This window comes from Zonotrichia albicollis, unplaced genomic scaffold, assembly GCF_047830755.1.
Source record: "Zonotrichia albicollis isolate bZonAlb1 unplaced genomic scaffold, bZonAlb1.hap1 Scaffold_122, whole genome shotgun sequence".
Classification (NCBI taxonomy): domain Eukaryota; kingdom Metazoa; phylum Chordata; class Aves; order Passeriformes; family Passerellidae; genus Zonotrichia; species Zonotrichia albicollis.
In genome coordinates, this window is record NW_027428349.1 from 317501 (window position 1) to 325000 (window position 7500).

Consider the following 7500-nt stretch of genomic DNA (forward strand, 5'->3'; position numbering starts at 1 on the left):
CGGCAGAGGAGGAGCGCGGGGGGTGCCGCCACCCGCCCGCCCGCCCGCGGGCGCCAACGGATTCCCTTCTCGGCTAGGCAACGGCAGGACTGGGACTGGGCTGGCCCGCCAGGCCGGGGGGACTCGGCTTCCCCTTCCGGCCCGGGGAACCCGGCCGAGCGTGCGAGAAATACGTGCCACCGGACCGCGCGCCGCCGGCGGCCGGCTTTCCCTTTCCGGAAAAAAAATAGCCGGAGGAACGGCACGACAAAAAGGCACATGGAGGCGGCGTTCGCAGCGACCCGTGCTAGCCACGGGGGCCGCGGGCCCGGGACGCCGGAGGCACCCGCGGGGGCGAGTTACGAGTCTCACTCCCCCACGGAGCCCCAGACATCCCGCTCGCTCCCTTCTCTCTCGCCGACGTGGCCCGCGCGCGCCTTCGTCGCAACGGCTCCTCGGTGCCGCGGCTTAAGGCCGCCAGAGAAAAATCCGCGGAGGCCGGGCGGGCGCCCCCACTCTCTGCCCGCGCACCGGCGCGCCTAAACCGCGGAAAAAAAAGAAAAAACGCGGACCCGCGTGGCAACCCAGCCCGCCCGGCCCAAGGGGCTCGGTCGATGCGCCCACGACCGAGGTGGACGAGGCGCCGCCGCCTCGCCCGGGAAAGGTCCGGGGGGCTCTCGGAATCTCTCTCTCTCTCTCTCTCTCTGTCGGGTGCCGGGTCCGTCAACTCCGAAAAACTCCGCCCGCCAACGCGGGTCCCCGGCTTAAGGCCGAGGAAGGGGGACGGCTTCAACGAGGCGGCCCGGGGACGGGGCGCCCCGACCCCGGCTCCGCAGCTTCACCGGGCGGGCGGACGGCCCGAAACAGTGCCCGCCGAGTGGGCCCCGGCTTAAGGCCAGGCACAAAAGGGACGAGGCGCCGCCGCCTCGCCCGCCAAGCGGCTCTCTCGAATCGCCTTTCACAGCCCTTCTCTCTCGGCATCCCGGGGGGATCCGGCCCCTCCGCTCGGCAGCCCTTCTCTCTCGGCATCCCGGGGGGAGATCCGGCCCCTCCGCTCGGCAGCCCTTCTCTCTCGGCATCCCGGGGGGAAACCGGCCCCTCCGCTCGGCAGCCCTTCTCTCTCGGCATCCCGGGGGGAGATCCGGCCCCTCCGCTCGGCAGCCCTTCTCTCTCGGCATCCCGGGGGGAGATCCGGCCCCTCCGCTCGGCAGCCCTTCTCTCTCGGCATCCCGGGGGGAGATCCGGCCCCTCCGCTCGGCAGCCCTTCTCTCTCGGCATCCCGGGGGGAGATCCGGCCCCTCCGCTCGGCAGCCCTTCTCTCTCGGCATCCCGGGGGGAGATCCGGCCCCTCCGCTCGGCAGCCCTTCTCTCTCGGCATCCCGGGGGAAACCGGCCCCTCCCCGCTGGCAGCCCTTCTCTCTCGGCATCCCGGGGGAAACCGGCCCCCTCCGCTCGGCAGCCCTTCTCTCTCGGCATCCCGGGGGGAATCCGGCCCCTCCGCTCGGCAGCCCTTCTCTCTCGGCATCCCGGGGGGAATCCGGCCCCTTCTCTCTATCTCTCGGCCTCCCGGGGGAACCGGCCCCTCCGCTCGCAGCCCTTCTCTCTCGGTCTCTCGGGGGGATCCGGTCCGTCTTTTCTCAGCCCTTCTCTCTCGGCCTCGCTCTCACTGTGCCAACTTCCCCGGGAGGGACGGGAGCCGGAGCCGAGCCACAAGGAGACTCGCCCCGGCTAGGCGGAACACTGGCTTTTTCCCTTTGCCGGCCACCTGAGTGCGGCTGCTCCTCTCCGCCTGAAACGTAGGCACAGCCTCAGCCAACCTACGGGGATGCGGCCCGTCACCTCGCTCCCATAATACGGGCAGATAAGTCCCAAGCCGCCGAGGCCTCCAAGAGGACCGAGGGAGATCGACCGGGAAGGGGCGCCGCCTCAGGCCGCAGCCTACGATGAGGTAGCCGGAGGCAGCCGACAACAGCGACCCCTTGGTGAACTTCCGCAGCCGGCCGAGACAACAGGTCTACCCGGCACCCGCCGCTATTTGACTAAGTCCCGCCGGCGCGAGGTAGACCTGGTGTCCCAGGGGCCGGGGTAGACCTGGTGTCCCAGGGGCCGGGGTAGACCTGGTGTCCCGGGCTCCGGGGTAGACCTGGTGTCCCGGGGGCCGGGGTAGACCTGGTGTCCGGGTCTCCGGGGTAGACCTGGTGTCCCGGGGGCCGGGGTAGACCTGGTGTCCGGGGCTCCGGGGTAGACCTGGTGTCCCGGGCGCCGGGGTAGACCTGGTGTCCCGGGCGCCGGGGTAGACCTGGTGTCCGGGTCTCCGGGGTAGACCTGGTGTCCCGGGGGCCGGGGTAGACCTGGTGTCCGGGTCTCCGGGGTAGACCTGGTGTCCCGGGCGCCGGGGTAGACCTGGTGTCCCGGGCGCCGGGGTAGACCTGGTGTCCCGGGCTCCGGGGTAGACCTGGTGTCCCGGGCGCCGGGGTAGACCTGGTGTCCCGGGCTCCGGGGTAGACCTGGTGTCCCGGGCGCCGGGGTAGACCTGGTGTCCCAGGGACCGGGGTAGACCTGGTGTCCCGCCAGATCCGGAGAAGACCTGGTGTCCCCGGCCCGAGAGCCAGCAGACCTGGTGTCCCCGGACCGAGACGGGGTAGACCGGCTGTCCGCGGCCAGAGACGGGGTAGACCTGGTGTCCCCGGCCCGAGACGGGGTAGACCTGGTGTCTGCGGCACAAGACGGGGTAGACCTGGTGTCTCCGGCCAGAAGCGGGGTAGACCTGTTGTCCTAGAGCCCGGGGTAGACCTGGTGTCCCGGGGGCCGGGGTAGACCTGGTGTCCGGGTCTCCGGGGTAGACCTGGTGTCCCGGGGGCCGGGGTAGACCTGGTGTCCGGGGCTCCGGGGTAGACCTGGTGTCCCGGGCGCCGGGGTAGACCTGGTGTCCCGGGCTCCGGGGTAGACCTGGTGTCCCGGGCGCCGGGGTAGACCTGGTGTCCCGGGGGCCGGGGTAGACCTGGTGTCCGGGTCTCCGGGGTAGACCTGGTGTCCCGGGCGCCGGGGTAGACCTGGTGTCCGGGGCTCCGGGGTAGACCTGGTGTCCCGGGCGCCGGGGTAGACCTGGTGTCCCGGGCTCCGGGGTAGACCTGGTGTCCCGGGCGCCGGGGTAGACCTGGTGTCCCGGGCTCCGGGGTAGACCTGGTGTCCCGGGCGCCGGGGTAGACCTGGTGTCCCGGGCTCCGGGGTAGACCTGGTGTCCCGGGCGCCGGGGTAGACCTGGTGTCCCAGGGACCGGGGTAGACCTGGTGTCCCGCCAGATCCGGAGAAGACCTGGTGTCCCCGGCCCGAGAGCCAGCAGACCTGGTGTCCCCGGACCGAGACGGGGTAGACCGGCTGTCCGCGGCCAGAGACGGGGTAGACCTGGTGTCCCCGGCCCGAGACGGGGTAGACCTGGTGTCTGCGGCACAAGACGGGGTAGACCTGGTGTCTCCGGCCAGAAGCGGGGTAGACCTGTTGTCCTAGAGCCCGGGGTAGACCTGGTGTCCCGGGGGCCGGGGTAGACCTGGTGTCCGGGTCTCCGGGGTAGACCTGGTGTCCCGGGGGCCGGGGTAGACCTGGTGTCCGGGGCTCCGGGGTAGACCTGGTGTCCCGGGCGCCGGGGTAGACCTGGTGTCCCGGGCTCCGGGGTAGACCTGGTGTCCGGGTCTCCGGGGTAGACCTGGTGTCCCGGGGGCCGGGGTAGACCTGGTGTCCGGGGCTCCGGGGTAGACCTGGTGTCCCGGGCGCCGGGGTAGACCTGGTGTCCGGGTCTCCGGGGTAGACCTGGTGTCCCGGGCGCCGGGGTAGACCTGGTGTCCGGGGCTCCGGGGTAGACCTGGTGTCCCGGGCGCCGGGGTAGACCTGGTGTCCCGGGCGCCGGGGTAGACCTGGTGTCCGGGTCTCCGGGGTAGACCTGGTGTCCCGGGGGCCGGGGTAGACCTGGTGTCCGGGGCTCCGGGGTAGACCTGGTGTCCCGGGGGCCGGGGTAGACCTGGTGTCCGGGGCTCCGGGGTAGACCTGGTGTCCCGGGCGCCGGGGTAGACCTGGTGTCCCGGGCTCCGGGGTAGACCTGGTGTCCCGGGGGCCGGGGTAGACCTGGTGTCCGGGGCTCCGGGGTAGACCTGGTGTCCCGGGCGCCGGGGTAGACCTGGTGTCCCGGGCTCCGGGGTAGACCTGGTGTCTTCGGCACAAGACGGGGAAGACCTGGTGTCCCGGGCGCCGGGGTAGACCTGGTGTCCCGGGCTCCGGGGTAGACCTGGTGTCCCGGGGGCCGGGGTAGACCTGGTGTCCCGGGCTCCGGGGTAGACCTGGTGTCCCGGGCGCCGGGGTAGACCTGGTGTCCCGGGCTCCGGGGTAGACCTGGTGTCTTCGGCACAAGACGGGGTAGACCTGGTGTCCCAGGGGCCAGAAGCGGGGTAGACCTGTTGTCCTAGAGCCCTGGGTAGACCTGGTATCCCGGGCGCCGGGGTAGACCTGTTGTCCTAGAGCCCTGGGTAGACCTGGTGTCCCGGGCGCCGGGGTAGACCTGTTGTCCTAGAGCGCTGGGTAGACCTGGTGTCCCGGGGACCGGGGTAGACCTGGTGTCCCGGGCTCCGGGGTAGACCTGGTGTCCCAGGGGCCGGGGTAGACCTGGTGTCCCGGGCTCCGGGGTAGACCTGGTGTCCCAGGGGCCGGGGTAGACCTGGTGTCCCAGGGGCCGGGGTAGACCTGGTGTCCCGGGCTCGGGGGTAGACCTGGTGTCCCGGGGGCCGGGGTAGACCTGGTGTCCCGGGCTCCGGGGTAGACCTGGTGTCCTCGAGCGCCGGGTAGACCTGGTGTCCCAGGGACCGGGGTAGACCTGGTGTCCCGGGCGCCGGGGTAGACCCGGTGTCCTCGAGCGCCGGGTAGACCTGTTGTCCCGGGACTCGGGGTAGACCTGCTGTCCCGTTCCCCGGGGTAGACCTGGTGTCCCAGGGCCTACCCCGGGGCCCGGGACACCAGGTCTACCCATGGTCCCAGGACACCAGGTCTACCCCGGGGAACGGGACACCAGGTCTACCCCGGGCCCTGGGACACCAGGTCTACCCATGGTCCTGGGACACCAGGTCTACCCCGGGGCCCGCGACACCAGGTCTACCCATGGTCCCAGGACACCAGGTCTACCCCGGGGAACGGGACACCAGGTCTACCCCGGGCCCTGGGACACCAGGTCTACCCCGGGGCCCGCGACACCTGGTCTACCCAGTGCTCTAGGACAACAGGTCTACCCCGGGGCCCGCGACACCAGGTCTACCCAGGGCCCTCGGACACCAGGTCTACCCCGGGGAACGGGACACCAGGTCTACCCCGGGCCCTGGGACACCAGGTCTACCCAGGGCCCTCGGACACCAGGTCTACCCCGGGGAACGGGACACCAGGTCTACCCCGGGCCCTGGGACAACAGGTCTACCCCGGGGCCCTCTGACACCAGGTCTACCCCGGGGAACGGGACACCAGGTCTACCCCGGGGCCCGGGACGCCAGGTCTACCCCGGGGAACGGGACACCAGGTCTACCCAGGGCCCTCGGACACCAGGTCTACCCCGGGGAACGGGACACCAGGTCTACCCCGGGCCCTGGGACAACAGGTCTACCCCGGGGCCCTCTGACACCAGGTCTACCCCGGGGAACGGGACACCAGGTCTACCCCGGGGCCCGGGACACCAGGTCTACCCCGGGGAACGGGACACCAGGTCTACCCCGGGGAACGGGACACCAGGTCTACCCATGGTCCCAGGACACCAGGTCTACCCCGGGGAACGGGACACCAGGTCTACCCCGGGCCCTGGGACACCAGGTCTACCCCGGGCCCCGGGACACCAGGTCTACCCCGGGCCCTGGGACACCAGGTCTACCCAGGGCCCTCGGACACCAGGTCTACCCAGGGCCCTCGGACACCAGGTCTACCCTGGCGCCCGGGACACCAGGTCTACCCCGTGCCCTGGGACAACAGGTCTACCCCGGGGCCCTCTGACACCAGGTCTACCCCGGGGAACGGGACACCAGGTCTACCCCGGGGAACGGGACACCAGGTCTACCCAGGGCCCTCGGACACCAGGTCTACCCCGGGGAACGGGACACCAGGTCTACCCCGGGCCCTGGGACAACAGGTCTACCCCGGGGCCCTCTGACACCAGGTCTACCCCGGGGAACGGGACACCAGGTCTACCCCGGGGCCCGGGACACCAGGTCTACCCCGGGCCCCGGGACACCAGGTCTACCCCGGGGAACGGGACACCAGGTCTACCCATGGTCCCAGGACACCAGGTCTACCCCGGGGAACGGGACACCAGGTCTACCCAGGGCCCTCGGAAACCAGGTCTACCCTGGCGCCCGGGACACCAGGTCTACCCCGGGCCCTGGGACAACAGGTCTACCCCGGGGCCCGCGACACCAGGTCTACCCATGGTCCCAGGACACCAGGTCTACCCCGGGGAACGGGACACCAGGTCTACCCCGGGCCCTGGGACACCAGGTCTACCCCGGGGCCCGCGACACCTGGTCTACCCAGTGCTCTAGGACAACAGGTCTACCCCGGGGCCCGCGACACCAGGTCTACCCAGGGCCCTCGGACACCAGGTCTACCCCGGGGAACGGGACACCAGGTCTACCCCGGGCCCTGGGACACCAGGTCTACCCAGGGCCCTCGGACACCAGGTCTACCCCGGGGAACGGGACACCAGGTCTACCCCGGGCCCTGGGACAACAGGTCTACCCCGGGGCCCTCTGACACCAGGTCTACCCCGGGGAACGGGACACCAGGTCTACCCCGGGGCCCGGGACACCAGGTCTACCCCGGGGAACGGGACACCAGGTCTACCCCGGGCCCTGGGACAACAGGTCTACCCCGGGGCCCTCTGACACCAGGTCTACCCCGGGGAACGGGACACCAGGTCTACCCCGGGGCCCGGGACACCAGGTCTACCCCGGGGAACGGGACACCAGGTCTACCCCGGGGAACGGGACACCAGGTCTACCCATGGTCCCAGGACACCAGGTCTACCCCGGGGAACGGGACACCAGGTCTACCCCGGGCCCTGGGACACCAGGTCTACCCCGGGCCCCGGGACACCAGGTCTACCCCGGGCCCTGGGACACCAGGTCTACCCAGGGCCCTCGGACACCAGGTCTACCCTGGCGCCCGGGACACCAGGTCTACCCCGTGCCCTGGGACAACAGGTCTACCCCGGGGCCCTCTGACACCAGGTCTACCCCGGGGAACGGGACACCAGGTCTACCCCGGGCCCTGGGACACCAGGTCTACCCCGGGGCCCTCTGACACCAGGTCTACCCCGGGCCCTGGGACACCAGGTCTACCTCGGGGTTAGGGTTAGGGTTAGGGTGTGGGTTGGGGTTGGGGTTGGGGTTAGGGTTAGGGTTAGGGTTGGGGTTGGGGTTGGGGTTGGGGTTAGGGTTAGGGAAACCAGGTCTACCCCGGGGCCCGCGACACCGGGTCTACCCCGGGGCCCTCGGTCACCAG